Source organism: Pieris rapae, chromosome Z, assembly GCF_905147795.1.
Source record: "Pieris rapae chromosome Z, ilPieRapa1.1, whole genome shotgun sequence".
NCBI classification, from domain to species: Eukaryota; Metazoa; Arthropoda; class Insecta; order Lepidoptera; family Pieridae; genus Pieris; species Pieris rapae.
This window is the reverse complement of record NC_059534.1, coordinates 2,695,424-2,715,362: the sequence shown is the minus strand read 5'-3', so window position 1 is coordinate 2,715,362 and position 19,939 is coordinate 2,695,424. Positions and strand designations below refer to the sequence as shown.

At 31.5% G+C, this 19,939-nt stretch overlaps 1 protein-coding gene across 1 annotated transcript in view; it reads right to left on the bottom strand.

Annotated features, from left to right (window-relative positions):
* Positions 1–13,977, bottom strand: part of LOC111003341 (adenylate cyclase type 6) — a 133,078-nt gene extending 119,101 nt beyond the window's left edge. Inside the window, exon 1 of the mRNA XM_022273785.2 lies at positions 13,897–13,977. The gene's annotated coding sequence lies outside the window, so the exon portion shown is untranslated. The remainder of the gene's footprint in view (positions 1–13,896) is intronic.
* Positions 13,978–19,939: the final 5,962 nt, after the last annotated feature.

Below are 19,939 nucleotides of genomic sequence, written 5' to 3'. Positions count from 1 at the left end.
ATAAAAGCCCAGAAGTTTTAAGTTCGGGTAAATGTATTCTAAGTTATACATGATTCAGACGTCGTGTAACTTCTTTGAGACTGTTATTAATTAATGTAATGTATTCTTATATTACCGCTTTGCAAGCTTGCGTTTCCTCAAACAAAGATGAAATACTGATTCCCATGTCGACTTGCCTTTTAAATTAAGTTAGTCTGCAGTCTTCGCTCAGTCTAATTATAAAGAACTTGTTCCCAGGTCTTGAAAAGCCAAACCTGTGTCTTAATAAAAACTTCTAATGGAAAAACGTTCTTAGTATAAATTCATAGTTTCAGGCGTTTATAATTACAGCAGTACTCAGTTAGTCAGTTATTAAATTTAAGACGTACGTAGTTAAGATTTAACATACGCTCGAACGGTAAAAGAAATACTACAAGACCCAAAATATGAACAGTATGACTTCTGACGCGTGTACATAAGTAGACATACTCTTTTTTTGGAACAAGGTACGTTTTGTCGTATGTGTGTGTAGTGGCTGTAATTCATTAATAATTAATTTAATGAAAGAAGCAATTAATAGCAGCTGGTTTGCGCCTTAGTCGCAAAAATAGACAAAGAATCTATATATATTAGAATAAAAAAATAACAATAGTATCAGTAAAAGTTAATAGTGTAAGTAATGAATTCTAAATTACGCTCGCAACTCAAAATTTAATGCCCGTTCAATAAATGTCTGTTATGCAACCACTTAATTTTCTAAATCGGTCTTAATATATTTAAATTCTGAATGCCTAAAGTAACTGTTCAATTTTAATGAACGTTTCTATGTGCGGCTAATGACTTGTGGTTATTGTGGTGTGACGTTTGATGGGTATCATATATATTCTACATATAACTTCCATCTGATGATTATTATTGAGTGGCCAGGATTGGTCAGTCTTGCATATATCTAAAACAGGACAAGCAGGAATATCAAATGCGGCGTCCTGTATACATAATATATAAACCTACAGCTTATGAACTACTATTGCAACTGTGAGCTTCGGTTAATAATATATTACAATATGTATATATTTTCAGTCTCGTATATAATATAAAGTTAGGAATTAGGCAGGTCCATTTCTCGATTTCAGAACATTTTAAGCTTACTTACCAACTATTATTGGTTGTAAGTGGTCTATAATCTCTAGGTTATGTACCTACAAATTTAGATAGTTATTTAGATAATTATATTGTTACGAAGATGTAACGAATAAGTATGAAGAAGTAACTACCGTATTTTGTGTGAGGTAAGTAGTGTATTTCTACGCGATATTTGCAGCAATTTTAGTGTAAACAAAAAAATATGTCAGTAAGTACAGCTGCAGTTTTAAAATTTTATATTAATGTTATTTTATTTATTGCATAATTAATCACAAATATTTAAAAATACAAGGGTTACATCAATCAGATTTATAAAATAATATACATACATAGATAATAAAATACCAAATTGTATTTAAAGCCTCGTATGAAATTTATACAAAATTTAAAGTGACCTTATCAAAATATATAATGCAATTTTCACGACTTCGGTCATGTTTATTTATTTCGCAATCACCATGTCACAAGCTGCTTACTTAACTTTTAATTATCTTTTGACATTTCATTCTCATAATTCTAGAGCTTAAACAGTGCTCCGTTATGAGCTTTTTACTCAAAGTTTATTTTTTACTCTTTTATCATAAACAAGTGCAACAAATATTTGTACATGTCGTAGGCTGGTTGTTAATTGAAACTTACAAAACATTGCCTATCATCAAAATGGTTATTTAATGGAACAAGAAACACCTTTTCATCTACGCTATAATGTAATATCAAAATTCGGAAGATATACTTGGGCGGTTATATTATTGATTGAATCGTAATAATTTACATATTATTACAATTACGCCATTTTTTTGTTTTTTATTTATTTTCTCTTAAGTTTCCATTGCACTCCCTTTGCCCCGTATAACTAATACCGGTACCCTTATAAAATACAACACCTGAATAAAATATAATAATAATCTCTGTTCTATTCTAATCTATAACAATCGGACTCCTAACATCGGGCCGGTCAATTCTCAATTAGGAATAAGTTTAAAACAAGAGGCTTTTGATCGAATACCTAGCATCCATTAGTATTAAGAATAATGTAGATAATTGTCGTGTACAATATCGGGCCGACATAATTGTCATATTTAGTTAAGTTATCAATTATTGTAAAAATTTAAATAAAGAATTTCAATACATTTTGTTGTTTTTTTTGGGATTCACCGCTGGCCCTCACTTAAATGGCGCAGTCGGTAGGATCGTTGGCGCAGTGCGCGTACGAAATAATTTACTCCGTAGATCGACTACGTAGAGTACACGGACTAATAGACCTTTAAGTTTAATCGACGATTCATAAGAACCGAGGACAGCGGACCACACACGGCGCATCCAGAAATCGACGACTAAAGGTGCCGCCATCGTCGAAATGCTCATGTAACACATTTCTTAAGGATTGGTTGTTACCATTAAAATTTTCCATCCTAGGAAAAACCGGGGAATCAAAGCTCCAAGTGTGGCCAGTTAACGAAGGGTCTCTCGCATCGAGCTGAGAGATCACAACAGACGTCTCGATTAGATTATTTAAAATAAATTTCATAAGATACAATGGAAGGCGAAACTTCCCTAAAGAATTATACAATTGCACAATATGCAAATTAGATAGGATTTTTAGAACAGCAGACTGAGCCTCGGGGCTTACATATATACATATACGGTGTAAATTGCAAGAAAAATTAACTAAACTATATATGGACTACCGAACGGTTAAAGTCAAAGTTAAAACAATTGTTTAAAGCTTTACTAATAACGTTTCAAAAGCCAAACGACTATATTAATTATAAACTAAATAAAGTTATTTTACTTTTGAAAATATATTTTCATTATTGCACCATTCTTTATTAAATATTAACGATTTAAAACAATGATAAGAAAATTCAAAAATCAGTATAGCACAGATCCAACCATATGTGCGATAAAGATAAAAAACTTTTATGATATAATTAGCTTATGTTCACATAATATAGACAAGAAAATAGTTGTCCATAGCTTTCCTATTACCTTACGCAATATTCCAACTTTGTCGATTGTGTCCTGTATTCTAAAGAATTTATGTACATAGAGACAGAATATCTGAAGATCAATAGGTGACACATCTGCGAGCAGAAACTACATCATCAGATGAAGACCAAAAAGGACTGTATCTACGAAATTATATTTTTTCTCTTATTAGAAATAGACAAATCATGTTTCACAACGCCTATCACTATAAATAACTGCACCCACCATCGGCGATCGAATCAAGGGAAGCGGTGTCGAAATAATTATTTTCCTCGAATCGATAACTCATCATTGAACAAAATCAACGAGGTGTCCAATTAAATTCAATCGTTCTCACGAAGTTAAACAATATACAAAATGGAATTACAATGAAAGCAACTGCGGATACATATGACACATCAAACATAATAATTAAAATTAAAACATTCCCACATAACGATTACTTTGTATTCCGATTTCGCTGAAGTACATCGTCGAAACCGATTTCAATAACGAATAATAAGACATGTCTGTGTAATAACTTCGAGCCCCAACTTTTGCTATAGACATCAATAGCAAATAGTTGGTCATCAATGGAAAAGTTACATATCCATTACACTCCCTTTGCCCCACACTACATAACTAATACCGTTAATAAAAGGAGACAACATACACCAGGAGCTTTGATCGGACACCTCACATCGATCGGTCAATTCTCAATTAGGAATAAGTTTAAAATAAGAGGCTTTTGATCGGATACCTAACATTAGACCGGTCAAACTTCAAGTAGTATTAAGTGTAATATATAGATGATTGTCGTGCACCGATATCGGGACGACTTAATTGTCATATTTAGTTAAGTTATCAATTATTGCAAAATTTAATTAAAGCATTTAAATACATTTTGTTCTTTTGGGATTCACCGCTGTCCCTCACTTAATTTATTAAACAATAAACAAACAATAACATTTAACACAGAAGCCAAAAAAAGAATACACATTCAAACACAGTTTATAACTGAATTATACAAAAATAAAAATTAAAACATATGTATATTTATAATAACTTCCAATATGAAGAATCATTACATATTTATAAAAAAAAATTAACAAACCCATCATTAATGAAAGCTACCTGAGTTTCTTATATTATATTTTAAATATTTTAGTTACATTGAACATATACAGTAATTGTAACTTTTTTATAAACTGAAAATATAACATGACTGAGTTATGTAAATAGTTTCTATTAGACCGAGGAACTCTAAATAGTTGGATTTGTCTTGTATTGCATAAAGAAGGGGTATGAATACTAGTGTTATTTGCTAGTAAATAGCTCAGATTTTTTTTATGTTACAGGAGGCAGACGAGCATGAGGCTCACCTGATGTTAAGTGACTCCGCCGGCCATGGATACTTGCACTGCAGAAGGCTTGCAAACGCGCTGCCGGCCTTTAAAAGAATCAGTATACTCTTTTCTTGAAGGAGCATAATATTTTATAGCTATTCTTACACATACACACCATCACGTTCATACCCACACTTTTACATTATCACACAACACAAACTAATTTAGGCTTAGTTACATAAATTAAATCACAATTAGTTAAATGTTTTAAACACTTTTTGTTTGCTTGTTCCCTTTTCTAAATCTTTTTCTAGTAAAATGTATCATGTATTCCATCTTTGGCTATATTTTCAGTGTATTTGTTTGTAATTAAATATAATTTATGTTAGCTTACTAAATATATAAATAAATATAGTCTTTATATTATTAAATATAGGCGCAAAAGGGTGAAAAAAGTTTTCGAAAGCTATACAGTGTTAATAATGTAAGCAAATTGAAACCTACGTCGTGAGTAAATTAAATTCACCACTTTAAACTCAACTTCCGATACAAAGTGCATCCTTATTCCTCATTGCTGTACCTTGTGTAATGCACTATCTATTAAATTTTACTTTGAGTAAATGGATGCATATAAGTTATGATTTTGCCAGCGAATTTTCAAAAAAGAGAAGCAGTAATCACATCAATGTAACAATGTGTCTTTGTTTGTAAATTACTATATACGGAATAATGTAATACACATAATTAAAATAAGTAAAATTAAAAAAAAAAATTTTTGATCCCTGCGGCAGTAGTTTAGTGTAGCAGTGCTTGTATTATTTCAATTATTTTTATTATTACTGTAGGTTAAGAAATCTGTATATATTTGATGCCATTATAATGTTCAGGTTTCAATAAACAATAGGAGGGTAAAACTTGCTGAGTTTCTTGCCCGTCCTTCTCAGAACAAGGCCTCCTGGTAGTTTTGAGAACGGATGGCATAGTCTTGCTCTCTCGCGAATAATGCTTCTAAACTGAATAAACGAATTTTGATTTTGATTTGAATAACTTCTATATGATACACATATTAAAGTCATAAAAAAACCACGTTCGGGCCTTCGTCCCAGATAGCCAGTGATTTCACTTGTCGAGGATCTAATAGGTTAGAGGCACAATACGTTTACTTCCTCCATAAGTTTATGTTCTTGTGATTTAGTAATTACTGCTGGCAATGCATTATTTTGTATTATTTTTTATATTATAAAATATGTAGTACACAATTAACAATTATTTAATATAAAATAATTAAAATTTTCCTTTCTTTGAAATGTGAATAGGCTATCTCGCTCTTACAACTTTATTACAAACATTGATGAAAATATTGATGTGTTTTACAAGTCTACCAACATACCATAACTTTGTTTTGCAGGCTCTTAAATCTTAATGTGGTTTAAGTTTTAATTTTGTTTGTTTATTACTGTTATTTTTTAGTTTTAGTTATTATTAATAATTTGTTTTTGTTTTATTATTTTTTATTTTTGTTTATTTTGTGGTCCTTACTTTAGTTTTTTCTTTTGATATATTGCTTAAGTTCTAATGTAATTGATGTGTATGTGTATGTGTAAGTGTGTTAAATTTGTGATATCATATTTTCTTGTATTTTTAAGCATACACATTGTTTTAGAATGTATATATAAATAAAAAAATCGCTACGGCACAACCTTCCATTATATCACATTATTATTTTATTTAAATATTTAGATATGTTGTTTTCGGGTTGACTGTATTGCCAGATAATTATGGGATGTCAAAAAGTATGAAATGGTTTCCATGTGTTAACATAATGTTGTCAGTGTTAATGATACTTACATTTCCGCGTACCTCATGTGCCTATTCTAAATTGATGATTCATTTTTGTAGCAAATATGAACTTTATTATAATGGTACACAGTTCTTATTTAATTGGCACCTTTTTGACGACAGCTAAAATCCTGCCTTAAAAAAGTCGACTGTGGTGTCGTGTTTGTTTCCATGGTTACTATAATTTACACATCTCAAGAGAAATTATTTTAATCGTTTGAATACCGAAAAATATGAAGTTGCCGCTTTTCAGTTACTTATCATATATGTTTTCCCAGATCTACAATACATAATGAGTGAAACATCTACGATACATTTTTGGATTAAATATTGCCGTAATATATTATTAATTTATTATTGGACTAGAAAATAGTAATACAATATCACATGTATCCACTGCCCGCTATTCTCCAACAAGACTCTGGTTTATCAGCATATTTTATAAAATATTATCTTCACGACCTGATGGCTGTCAGTTTCAAGCTAACAACTATTCTTCCAACTACAAAAGGCAACGTTCATTTGTGATGGAAAAATAGTAGAAGTAGTAGTAAAATTATAATATAATAAAGTAGAAAAATACTCGAGCGACGCTAACACCGAAAACTCAACCAATTTATGCGTTGCAATAACTCGCGAGCCCTCTAGCATTGAGAGTGTCCATGGGCAGCGGTATCACTAACATCAGGTGAGCCTCCTACCCGTTTGCTCCCTGTTCTATATAAAAAAAGATAATGTAAAATTTTCATATGTTTTTATTGTTCAGTTTAAAAAAGGAATTTAGTTTGAAATTTCATGGGACGTCTTCACGCACAAAACGGAAAATACATTTATCGTGTATTGATTAACTAATTTATTCAAAGGCATGCGTGAGACTAATATTAAGCTGTCTGGAAAAGGAATAAATAAATAATGTGTGTTGTAATTGAATTCTATTCTAAAATTTCTATGTATGAAGCGTCCTTCACTCTGAACTCACCACAATCGTAATACTCATTAATCTTATTTATGCTTCTGTTGTGTATGTGTTTTATAAGTCTTATGAAGTGTTTACTCCGTGTAGTACCTAAAATATAAATAGTATGTCAAATGGAAGAGATTAAAAACCCACAACGCAGGGGATCCCAATTTGGGATCCAGTACACTTTCTCATTTACTTTAAATACTTTTTACAATCTGTAATAAAGTTTTAAATTTCTGTTCTGTAGTACCTGAGCTAAAGATTTAGTTGTATGACATAATGTATTGTTCTAATGTAAGGGATAAACAGGAGTTATTAAGACGCGGCAAGTTGCATTAAACCAGTTAAAACCGGGTGATTGTGAACCAAACGAATAGTTATTTATAATTACTCTTCATACTTCCTCTTTATAATTCTCACAAATGCAATTCCATTGTTATTTGAATGGCGCTTATTACTATTATAATACTATAATTGAACATATTTTCCGCGTCGAAAGAAAAATAAATAAAGTATAAAGTATTGTTGTCTCGCGTTTCATTCGTTTATAGTCATGTGTTTGAATAATTACTCGTACAAGTTATACATATCACCAAAATATATATTTTAAACATTGTTACTATGATTTTGTAAAAGTTATTTTGACTTTATGTGTATTGAAGGTTAGACTAGAAATGGTGTCATACTGAAAATTAAAGATGTATAATTATTTGTATGTTTTCATTTATGAACATATGTGTCTTTCTATTCAATTTCACCTAAACGGCTGAGTCGCAGTCGTGTGTTCACAACAACGTCTGTCGGGTCCGTTCGTTTATATAATTTTAACAAAATGTACTAATTTCTTATTAATTAATATAATAAAAACCTCGAGCCTCGGGCCTAGTGGCTTATGCGTGCGACCCTCAAACATATGCTGACCGAGTTTGAATCAACCAATGGAATTTTTTCCATATGCGCAATCAGTTCCACCTACGGGGAAATGAAACATTGTAACGAAACTGACATGTCTCAAACGCAAAATCTATGACATGTGTCAGACACAGAAGGCCGATCACCTACATATTTATACTATAAAAATGATCGAAAAAACGGATGCCATCTCAGGTCAAAATCCATTTAGAATTTATTCTTGTATCGATTATAGCAACGCTAAATCAAATTAATGCCATTAATAAGGCACTTAATAATAAAGCCAAGCTAGATATAATATAAATGGAGTATATAAAGCTGTATATATATATATATATATATACCTATTTGAAACTAATTCGTAAAATTATCTAGGTCACAGAAGAAAAACATACTAAAGAACATCGAATAACAATTTACAAAAGAAAATTCGTGTTTTCTATTTGTTTAATGAAGATAAATGTCATTTGTCAAAACGAAAGGAAAAAGAAGTCGCATATTATAGGCTCATCGGTAATAACAAAACCTCTGAGGCGTGAATAAAGTCTTCGGCTGAATAACGATAGAATAGAAAATTGAAAATCCTATATTGTTTATCATACATTTCTCGTTATCTTCGTTAACCAATAAACTATTTGATGTTAACGGAGCAATAAACTGTACATCAACAACGCTATCGTATCGAATTCTTTAGTTGTATTTAACCTTAATGGAGGCTGTTTCGCCGCCAAGGTTACGATTGATACAACTTCTAAGTAAAGAAAACAAACAAAAACTATTGAAAGGAAACTCGTAACCTTTGAATGGAAATAGTTTGTGGGCTTTGTCAAAACTTACAAACTCATCATTTGACATTCTTTTGTAAGGAATACATGGGAAAAAATCGTATAGGTATTGCGAATTTGATTTAATACATACAGTAGGTGATGCTTAATTTTGGGATTAATTGGCTTTGAAATATATTTTCGTATTCCAATATAAAAATTTGGTGAATTAGATTGAGGCTAGAGAAGTTTCACTTGGGAGTTGGTTGTAAAAACGAGTACGATTTCCATATAAGGAGTGGTTTATCTGGAGCCTGGGTGGTCGTACGCTTAGTATACACTATGCAATATGAAGCGTATATAACCAATATTAAGCATATTATCATATATCAGCAAATGTTATGGTATAACATTACTGCTCATTAAACATTTGCGATCATCTAAATAAAGAATTTAAGAAATTTTATAAGTAATCAATAGTTTTATTCTTTAATTATTGTTGCTAAAATGTTTAAAATCAGTTCCGTAAAAATTAGCTATTCATTAGAGCAATCAGTTTTGCGACTGGTACAACGATATTCAACAGTGATCGGAAAGACAGTAAGGGAATATTAAATCAGCCAAGAGATTGTTACTTAACACATTAAGTGCTCTTTTCTCGGGTCCGAGTGGAGCGGGGTCATAATAGCGGTGCCGCCCACTCGGATCCGTGCGAGCGTCCCGTTCAATTTTTTAATCCATTGCCATCCCTAGCTCCCGGATCCGAGTTTTCAGCACCCAATGTGTTCCCACTACTCGGATCTGAAAAATGTTTTTTTTTATATAAATAATAATATACATATTTACTTATTCAAAATTTGCCATAAAAAGTTTTGGTTTCCAGCTATCACTTTGTATGCATTGTTTAAGCATTCTATGTGTTAATACAAATATATTAGTTATTCAACTACAATTTATTATTAAAAATGACTAATGCGACCCTTGATCTAAGCCCAGACCACGTTATTTGATTCGTGTTATTTTTTACAAGTCGGCTAAGGGTTTTCTCGCGATGTTTTCCTCCAGTGTACGAGCGAGTTTATATTCGTACAGAAACAAAAATCCATTAGTGCAAGCTGGGTTTTGAACACTAGAACTCTACTACACTACTCAATATAATAATCTATATGAATTACATAAACATTCCTATTACATTCAGAACTTGGCACCAACTTTATAATAGTTTTGTCAAGTATTTCTAAACGTCAATACAGTAATGTCCATACGAAACGTCTGCGAAGAGTTATTCAAGTTTATGAACAGTAACTACTCTTCTACGTTAACTATACAATTTCACGTTTTCGCACATTTTTTTCACACTAACATAGTTATCGTCAGTTAGAAAATATGTTTGATTTATTTCATTTGCCATATATTTACAATCTAAAAATATCTTTAATCCTAATTAATATTAATTTGAATAAAGAAACTACTTTGGATAATGTAACCAAGTATGTCTTAAACATAACAAGTAGTAACAATTCGACTTAGGGTCCTTCAAGAAAAGAGCGTACCAATTCTTAAAAGGCCGACAACGCACTCGCGAGCCGTCTGGCATGGGCGGCGGTATCACTTAACATCAGGTAAGCCTCCTGACCGATTGCCCCTGTTCTGTAAAAAAAAGTAACAACTGCCCAGCAGAAATTAACGAGAAAGTAACAACGCGTATTTGGAATTAAAAAAATCAGTCGCACTACAACCTTTTTAGGTCTGGGCCTCAGATTTCTGTGTCTGTTTCATGATCTAATAGGCAAGTAGGTGATCAGCCTCCTGTGCCTGACACACGTCGACTTTTTGTGTCTAAGGTAAGTCGGTTTCCTCACGATTTTTACCTTCACCGTTCGAGCGAATGTTAAATGCACACATAGAAAATACATTGGTGCAAAGCCGGGAATCGAAATCCTGAAGCCACTAGGTCTAGCCACGTCTAGCCTCTCACTTAGCCACACTCCTCTATTTGGAATAAAACAAAACTAAATTACTTGATTTTACGCCTTTTAAGAGTTCAGGATTTTTTATTATTTATAGTTTTATTCTCATTTTATATTCAGACACTTTACACAGCTTGATTTGTATGAATAATTATGCGAGACCTTATCAGAGTAGATATCTAAATCTTAAGCTAAATGTCTAAGATAAGACGCTATCGGCGCGTCTTAATTTTAACAACAGTCATGTACTTCGTTTGCTACTATTGAGATGTAATACATTATACGCCAATTGAATTTGTATATAAAGATCTCATGCCGAGTCTGAGCTCCTATTTGAAACCTTTTTAAACCAATTTTAGTTGAAAAAAACTATCGCGTTTATAGTATTATTTTTAATAGGCCGAGAAAAATTAAACCTTATTCGAAGGCGATAAGATACTATTTGAAATGACACCGATATTTGATGCGTCTACATTACCGTCAAAGGGCGAGGGTTCACAGTTTGAAAGGTTTCAAGGCTTTTTATATGATTAAATCGACAAAATTTCTTCTCATGGAGCTGGCCAGATGTATTTTACTATTAGACGTAGGATAAGACAGAAATATTTTTTTTAGTGGAGCACTACAATTCATTTTTAGGTTAGCCTTCTCTGTTTGACTCGAAGGCATTTAAAAGCACAGCATCTCTCTCTATCTCTCTCGGACTGGATACACCCGAACGTCAAAATCCGATACTTATGCGACATACGGGTGACATATAGACGATGTGACGTATTTTGGTACTGTGTATTTTTTATATTCTTAGATTAAAAGTGCCATATATATATAACTAGCTGACCCGGCGAACTTTGTTCCACCTTAATGGCAATAAATAAGCAGTTTGTTTTTTTTATATTGGAAATTCATGTTAAGTCACATGGGAACGCTGTCGAACGGGATAAAAAGTATCCTATGTCCGTCTCCTGGCTCTAAGCTACCTCCATACCAATTTTCACCCAAATCTGTTCTGCCGTTCTTGAGTTATAAGTGGTGTAACTAACACGACTTTCTTTTATATATATAGATTTCAAAATATAAATAAAAGAAAGATTTGCTAAGAACCTCGAAATCTTAGGTATTGTAAATAAGACCCATGAAACCGGAAATAGATCACGATGACGATAGATCATAGATAATAATCAATATTTCAAAAATCACTTAATTGCACTATGTAATGTTTACTTACTTACTTTGTAGTTTTTTAGTAAATTGTTTGTATATGTTATTAATAATACAACGTAATTTACAAAATTAAACGAGTCACAAATGAACTTAAACTATCAAATAAATGCTAAATTGTTCAACTGATCATAACATCCCTATAATTAAAGATAGTCATATAAAAAGTCATTCAGGTAAACGTGTTATTGGGAAACGATCTTAAAACCAAAGTTTATAGTTAAATACTTCGAAACTATGCCGCTGATTATAATGATTACTTAATTCGATTAAAATAACTTGAATTCAAGGTGTGCGGTGTAGTAGATTCATTTTGTTTACGATATAACAATTAGTAGTTTGTATTTATATTATGTAATACGTATACTCTCGGCCAACACCCTCTGTCTTCTTTGCCGATGAGTAGGGATGCCAACAGGTTTGAATTTAATGACGTGGAATAAATGATACCATGATGATACTCAAATATCTTTATTACACGTCTGAAAAATAAATGTTACATTTTTTAATTAGACTAATATAGACTATGGAGTATGGAAGCTACCGACTAACGTTTAACCTAGTTACAATTGTTAAATTTAATTCATCAAAAATTGTGCCTTAACTGTGTACATAACTATAGCTGTAACTAGGTATATGAAAACATATGATAAAGAATTTAAAACGGTTCATGTATTAAGTATTGAAGAACCTATCTAATTTTTTATTTTTTATTTATTAAACAATATTTGCAGAATTTCTTAATAATGATATAGATACTGAAACAAATACGGGGGATAAGTATGTAATGTGGAATTTCACTGCTAAGTTAATCAAATAATATTGAAGTACTCTAGTGATATTGTATAATAATGCTTTTTACCATACATTGTGTGATATAAATAATTTAAGTGTGGTTAATAGTAACAATTAATATATATATATTTTTTATTAACATAACATTTACACATTTACTTAAAGAAAAACACTTTTTTTACGAATTAAAGTTATGTATTATTGTAAACTTATAATTATTTAAACATAATTTTAAATTATAAGTTTACAATAATAGATAACTTTTATCCGTTAAAAAAGTGATTTTCTTTAAACAATTAATATTATTATATAACTACATTGCTATAATACGTAAAATTTGCTATACAAGAAACATAGTATGTCCTTTCGTTAGGTCGAATAATAATGAATAAGAGTCTAGACACCTTATAGAAATTTAAATTACGGTCCACGGACAATCTTATCTCATAACAAAATACTTTTTTCTCCCTTATAAGAACTTTTTTCTGTCATTTTAACTTAGTATGATATCTTAATTTTATATCTTCTCAACAACCATAGAAAGCTGCATTTTATACATTTAAGCTAATATATATTACTCTATATTAATATAAAATATAGCAGTTATTGTATAAAATAGAAATATATAAGGTCATGCGCATACAATACCTTTTCAATCGCTTGGTTTAATACTTCTTAGATGGAAAATATTACTCTTCGTTGTATCACGAGAATCCCAAGATTATCTTAAAGGAGTGAACTTCATACATTGATACAATACACTTTAAATAAACATCGTTCCTTTTTCATATCACCCATCTTTAAAGATTCAGAAACTATTATACTGTAGATTATTAACCACATTTAAATTTACACAATTTACGTCCAAACTTAGTGCACGAGGACAAATATGCTTAAGGATGAGCGACCTTCATTCATTGGCATATGATTCATAATTCGAACAGACATATAACACGCGCAACAATATTTAAATTCCGAAGATCTAATTCAATATTACTTACTGTTTTTGTTGATGTTCGATAGAATTCGGGCTATAATCGAAAACGCGCGAGTGATATGCGGTCCACCTTGCTAGAGCGAGAACGCGGGACTGAGGTGTTTGAAAACGAGGCTCGCTAGGTGATAACACCTGATAAGCAGGGCGTCATCGCTAGGTAATAATAGCGAGGAGTATAGTAAAATAAATGGCATAGCTAGCACCTGCGCGTGCACATCAATTGCTTTGTAGTTGTATGTTAGGAGATTAAATACTTGCGTTTTTTATGTCTTTAGGTATTCATAAGATTTGTTGATAAGGTTGGTTTTTAAGATTTATATTGTGTTATTTATGTTATAGTCATGAGTTCAAAGAGGAATTTCATTAAAATGAGTTTAATGTTTATTGTGTTCATACAAACTTTCTGTTACTATGCTGAAACCTAAGTGAATTTATTTTTAATTTACTTGACGTTTTGCCGACCGCGACCCGCTCGTGATCTAACATTGGTCTTTGAAAATAATTAGTACATATCATATAGGTTCAAAAACCTTACTTCTATTGTACGTAGTTTTATAATATAAATTATAATTGTATATAATAAATAGTATAGTCATGTGCGTGTATACATAGTAATTTAGTTGGGTGAACAAAAAATAGATATATCATCAGCTTATACACAACGTCTTATTATATTTTATTGAGATTAGAACTCATACAATATGACAATTCTTTTATTTAGTCATCCAATTTCAGCTCTTCAGTTTAAATACATGTTAATAAACGCTTAGTACTTTGACATGTCACAATCCCAAAAACCAACAATGAAGTGAATATCTATTAAACATATATAAAACTTTCTAATTTACTACAATCTGACAGAGATATACAACTTTGATAATCCAACACACTTTATTTAAAAATTAAAAATAAATATTTGTGTTTGTTTCATTCGTCCGTTGTGTGTTGTTAAATATGAAATTCGCGCCAAATATCATCGACTCAATGTCAAATCCCTGTTTGAATATTTTCCGAAATTTGACATTGAGTGTGTCTGTCAAAAGTGTATATTTTATCAGAACTGTTACGCTCGTCAGTACGTCAATTTATGAAAATTTAAAATATCACACACTAATTTGTAGAAATGTCATTTTTGATTTTATAGTAAGCGAAATATCCTCAACAGTTACCCAACTTTCACGAGATCACCCAGTTATTAAATATCAATAATGTAAAAATATATGGAAAAATGATTATCTCAAAAATGTCAATAACAGGTGTCTATCAAGATTTGGACTTCGCCAAGTGTTGCTTGACCTATGGAGCCTTTTCCTACTGATCATAATAATGTATGACGCAATATGTAAAGTAGATAATGGATCACTGGATACAACCTTAATATTTTAATCCTAGATTTAGTCTCGAGAACACGATGACACGATTTACCAAATGTTACACATATATTCTTATAAGAATGAAGAATGACATGTAACTTGATCGTAAATTGTGATAGAAAACTTACAAGACGAAGCGTCGTTCATTGTGATAGGTCAAGGAATTATAGATTGCCTCATGGACGCATTTAAAATAATTAAAGAGCTATTTGGTATGTTTTAAACATAGATATGTATATATTAATTTTATTATGAAATATTGAGTGTAAAGAGCGAAGAGATTGCATTCTATCCGTCGCCAAAAACGGATTGTCTTCCTTTAGTTTGGTTATTGGAATACAGGAGATCGATCAACTGTCACGGTCTGATCTCAGATTGTTTTCAATCTTGGGTTCGGGTGTAACATACAAATCTCAAGTGGATTAAAAAGTGCAATATTTGTAAAGAGATTTGTATTATATGCGTTTGCTTTAATTAAATTGAAATTTTAAATTTGAGATTTCGTATAAGTGATTTTAGATCGATAAAAAAAGAACTATTTATGTATAACATCGCTAACTGACATTATTAAAATTCTCCGAACGCACTTTCGCATAGGCTTTAAAATTTAAATTAGTTAGCCGTAGGCGGTTTCAGTACCTACAGTGTTTGGTATACGTTGCTGAAACGCAAATGCAAAATAGTTGCTTATCATGCAAATTCACGTACTTGTGGAATGCGTACACAGGTTTAAATGTAATGGAGGTGGAACTGCTTTTAGTCATGTAAAATCGATAGTAAAACATTACACAGCCCATAAATATGATATATTATACCTTTATTATAATAAAGGTAGGCTACCTTTTAGTTTTGGCCAGATAATAATATAATTTTTTGGAAACAGACAACTGAATATTAGAAGCCTTCAGATACATTCATTAAATTAGAGGGAGAAAGAAGACGAGATGTTTCATGTTTCATTAGGCTTATCATGACGTCTTTATGTTTTTAGATTGAACAGGTATTAAAGGATATAAGGGACCAGGCTTTGGTCAGAGGATTTCACTTAACTTTTGAACTTTTGGCTTCTCACTATGGAAATAATTATATCATAATTATGTACAGGCGTCAAAAAATTCTGCAAACTATTTTACGCCGAATAATATATGTATTAAGATTTAAATAATTGTATATACATATAAAATACTTTTACATGTCATTGTGAAGCATTGTGATCGAATTTCCACTTCTGGGTTATATGGATGGGAATTGTATTGTAATCTACATAAATCACAATAAGTCAAATAATTGTATTCTCTTGAGCATCAGTATTACATCTATAGACTATAGAGCAATAATAAATTACGAATATAAACTAACTTTAACACATAAATGTTCCAACAAAAATATTTTTAATTCGAACCAGGTATATATTTTATATTTAGATTGTATAGTTCCGTCACACATTTCTTGATATGTTTCTTTATAAGCACGTAGATGATCAGTCTGATACTAAGTTTAATTAAAGATGACTCCCGGTAATGAGGTCTTATAAGTGTCGATTCTTAATATTATGCAGGTTCCCTATGAATCTATTTATGCCACAATCGTTAGCGGACATAGAAACAAATCTATTGATCTTAGGCCTCAAAGTTAAATTTAACCCACTAGTCACAGTCCTCAGTAATAAAACGAATATTTAGTAAACATTTTATTTCTTTAAAACAGCGTAAATTTTGCCTGATGTAAAACTCTCCTAAACGGGACATCATTAGGCAACTCATGAATTTTCGAAATTTTTTCCACCTTTCGCTGTCATGGGCGCAAACATATAATGTCTGGTACACTGTGCACGCTATAAACAATTTTGAATTTTGAATCTAAATTATTTAATTTTTATAGAAAATATACGCGAATTTTTTACAAAAAAAACAATGGCACTTCGAGCCTTTGTCAGCATGTCAGTGATTTGAGAAAAGCAATAAATGTAAAATTAGAAGCATTTAACGTCTATTTCTTTTTGACGTTCATAAGCTCACATTATGTTACATGAATAAATGATTTATAAATTTGAATTTGAAATTTACGAATGACTATTAACTTCTATACAATGAAAATGCCGCTTTGCTCAAATAATTCTTAAGGCGTTATTATATCTATTTGCTTTGCATAACCTTTACCTTTTATATGAGGCAAATTATCATTTATTTACATAATTTTGTTATAATTCAATTTCACGTGTCATTACATATATGTATTTCGGTTTCAACCGAGCACGAAATTATTTGTGTTTATTTGAGTTAATTTTATTTCTTAAGAAGAAAAAAGAAAACATACAAGACCTAGGAACAGTATAACAATTATTTTAATTTAATATTGAAGAGAAGTGGAAGTGGAAATGGGTGGGACACATAGCCAGAGGTACAGAAAAGTGGAGCAAAAAACTGCTTAACTGGTGCCCAAGGTACAGCAAACGCAAAAGAGGGAGACAACTGAGAAGGTGGATAGAGCACATTAAAGAAACAGCAGGTGGTACATGGCAGAGTGGCACAGTGAAGAGAGAAATGGCGGGATTTGGAGGAGGCCTTTGCCAAAAAAGGGCACACAGATACACTAGAAGAGGATTAAAATGGAAATTTGTTTAAATGTACATGTTATAATGTATCTGAATAAAAGCTATTATTATTCTTATTGAAGAGAAGTACAAAAACACGTCAATATCAAGTAGACAATCAGTAAAGCGTGGATGGAACCCAAAAATTGGTTCTGGGCTTGGCTTGGCTGGCTTCGAATCATTGAATATAATAAAAAGTTCGGTGTATGTTATTACATGCAGAATTATTTTTCTTAATGTGATACCATCTATCAAATCACGTCTTAGGATCAGTGAAACTGTAATTCACACTATTATGCGAAAGTGGTGGAATGACCAAACATTTCAACTGGGGCTTCACAAGCCTTTTATAGAGTATAGAACAAATGTAATGTGGTTATCTTTGAAAAGTCTCGCGTCTGGGTTTTAAAACCACCCATCTATACTCACAATATAGTTCACGTACTTGTTTAGAGTAAAAAAGAAAGATCCAAATGAATGGTCTCCAAGAGTGCACTTAGATGAGTTTACATGGTTTTGTCATAAAGAAGACATGCTTACACGTACTGTATTGTTGATTATTTGTCATAGTCGTCGAGCCTGGAACAATCTTCAGAAATCAAGGTCTACCCGAATCAAAAACACATCGGATGATGTCAGCACTGATTTAGATTGTATGATATAGATTGCAGTGCAGAAAGCAATTACATTATCGTATCGTTAATAAATAAAGAGAAGAGCATTGGTCCAAGGATTAAGCCCAGGAGGACACCAGAGTAGTTACGAGAATGTTAAGTTTAAACTTGCCATCTTTACTCTTGATTGAAACCTTTCGTTTAAAGACACTAATATAAAAGATATTGCAGATGATTTTGATTTTTTATTTTGAAAGTAAAACCAGTTACGCGCTGTAAAAATGTATATGAACTTTATTATAAAATTCCATAAATGAAAACTATGAGTATTAAATATAACTCATAAAAACATGCCAAGGAGAAGCGAGATGAAAATAAAAATTAAAGGATTTTTAGCTTTCATAGAAAACAAAGAAATCCAGTCAAATATGGCCAATTTACCTCACGTGAGCCTCCTGCCCATTTGCCGCCAATTACGTAAAAAAAAACACTTTCAAGCAGCCGCCGGTGTTTGTACGAGAAAAAAAAGCAATACTTAATTTACTGAAAAGTATATTGTTTTTCAATGTCGTGTACTCATTGACGTAGAAAAAATTATTATCATTGACACAAGAGGCGGACCCGCTGAACAATTTACCAACTGTCAGAGAGCCTCGCAGTGCTGCAGCGATAAAATCGTCAAGTTTCCTGCGAGTTTTTAAATGCAGTGAAATATACTCAGAACGATTTTTAGTGATACCTGGCACCACTCGATCGTACAATTATTGTCACAGTCGTTTTAATGTTGGTGATCCGTCTAAGTGGAACAGCCTAGTTTATGATAATAAATGCGTTTAATTTCACATACAATGTTATGTAAAATTAAACGCAGATCGTATATTTGACGACGATGGATGCATGTTTTAAATGGTGCTGTAAACATTTATTTCTTAGTTGTCCATTGGTTATGATGAACCTTAATATTTACTAAGCAGTTAGATCCGTTAGCTCTAAGGCATTCAGTCGCACTCGAGATTTTGCGGTAAGCGCGAGATTCCATATGTCAAAAAAGCATCGAATTTGACGTGCGGAACTCAAACGTAGCGCTTAATGATTGATTACGTAAATTAATGGTAGGAAGGTACTATTATGAGATTATACTTTAATAGCAAAAACACTAGAATGTACACAACTCAAGATGACTAGTTTTGCTTAGATATACACACATCTAGAATATTGTAAAAATAGCTGTAAACATAATTGTATGTAGATATTGTATCAATTGTATATAAACTAAAATAGTAAATCCTTTATCCATAAGTGTTAAATTAGAATAAATAAATAATAAATGTAACAAGTGTATGACTAATGATAGATCCGAAATATCTTACGAAATTTTCAAGAGATGGCGCTGATAGCAATCTTATCATTAGAAATAGAATGCGTAAGTATCTGCGGCTGATCTATAATTAGTAGCGGTTTTAGATG